The sequence below is a fragment of the Lactuca saligna genome, chromosome 6, assembly GCF_052625555.1.
Source record: "Lactuca saligna cultivar CGN05327 chromosome 6, ASM5262555v1, whole genome shotgun sequence".
NCBI lineage: Eukaryota > Viridiplantae > Streptophyta > Magnoliopsida > Asterales > Asteraceae > Lactuca > Lactuca saligna.
In genome coordinates this window covers 24,927,063-24,928,762 of record NC_136422.1, presented here as the reverse complement: position 1 = coordinate 24,928,762, position 1,700 = coordinate 24,927,063, and the positions used below count along the sequence as shown (strand labels likewise).

The 1,700-nt window shown below is 41.4% G+C and overlaps 1 non-coding gene across 1 annotated transcript; it reads right to left on the bottom strand.

Annotated features, from left to right (window-relative positions):
- Positions 1-1,307: 1,307 nt before the first annotated feature.
- LOC145003684 (small nucleolar RNA R71) lies at positions 1,308-1,414 on the bottom strand. Its single transcript, XR_013662131.1, has one exon. It is a non-coding gene; the product is annotated as a small nucleolar RNA R71 (small nucleolar RNA).
- Between the last annotated feature and the right edge of the window lie 286 nt (positions 1,415-1,700).

The following is a 1,700-nucleotide window of genomic DNA, read 5'->3' as shown; positions in this document are numbered from 1 at the left end:
TTGAGTTAGTTTATTTGCTAAGGATTAGGGTAGTGAACATGAACCTAATCACTTGAATCGGTAACCAACGAAAGAATTAATCCATTGCACTATTACCTTGACATCAACCATAGAGTTAACCGAGTTGAACTAAACAGAAGTTCCTTTCCAATTATTGAATCTAGTTAAATTGTTATTTTCTAGTCTTAAATTAGTTAGAGTTAGTAAGTTTCTAGTCTTGTAAAACTAGAGAAAAATCCCTATTTCTTAATCAACTTAGATAGAATTAGTTTTTAATTTAATTTGCCGTTCCCTGTGTTCGATACCCTGCTTATTTAGCTATACCACAATTGATAGGTTCATTGCCTTTTGTGTGTTATTTGATAATTAAAGTAGGTTTAAAACTAAGTGAGTTTTACACACATCAAGTTTTTGGCGCCGTTGCCGGGGAACGGTTCTAAAATTAGCATTAAAATTCTAATTCAATCGATCCTTTGTGTAAGATTCATCTTACACAAAGTTAATTTCTGTTTTTTTAGGTAAAAAAAAACTGATTTTACCTTGGACTCGCCGAGTGCATTCGCCTAGACTCGGCGAGTACGACGCTGAATCAGGTTTAATTTTCTTTTGTTCTTTTTACGCGTTTTTTGTTTTGTTTGCAATTGGTTCATGACCCGAGGATCTGATACGCCTCTGGTTCCCCCTCTTGAAGATCCAGAAACCGCATTAAGAAGAAACAAAGGCAAAACCGTTGGAGAATCCGCTTCTTCAAAGAACTCACCACTCAAAAACCTCAAATCCGTTTTTAGCAAGAAAAGGAGCAGCAAATCAGGAGCATCCAGTGCATCGTTGACAATCGAAGACCCGATCCAAAAAGACACCGAGTGCGAGACCGAGGAAGAAAACGAGCACACATCCGAGTTTGAAGACGATTTAGCCACCGCTATGGCTAATATTGACGAAATCCCCATGGGGGAATGGAAGAAGAGGATGCGTGATGACACCGCCCCGGGACTTGTGCAACCTGTAATTCCCGCTACCGCTACTTTTGAACTAAAGGGCCATATTCTCGCTCAACTCAAGGAGATCCCTTTTCACGGGAGAGATCATGAAGACGCCTATAAGCACTTGGATGAAGTAAATGATGTGGCAGATTACTTCAATGTACCCAATGTGCCTCGCGAGATCCAGCTTCTTCGCATGCTTCCTGTCACATTTAAAGGAGCTGCAAAAGATTGGTTAAAGTCACTCCCTCCCGGATCGGTCACCGCATGGGCCAAGATGAAAGAAGAGTTCATTGACCATTTTGCCCACCTTCCAAGATAGCCAAGCTAAAGAAATCCATTGCCAACTTCGAGCAACAACCCGGAGAATCTCTTTATGAAGCTTGGGAAAGGTACAAGAGCCTACTTAGAAATTGCCCACATCATGACCTTAATAGCCAACAAGAGGTCTCCATCTTTTATGATGGAGTTAATGTCACCACAAGGCAACTACTCGATTCACAAGGCCCGCTCACCAGAAAGCCACCTCCGGAAGTAAAGGAGTTAATTGAAGAATTCTCCAAGCATTCTAGAGAATACCACAATCCGAGGAACGAAGTGAGTCGTGGAGCAGTGAAATCGGTTAACGATAGCATGGCGGCGGTAATAGCTAAACTCGATAGCCTAGATCGAAGAATGACGAAAATGGATCAAACAATCCATGCTATTAGGGTAGGA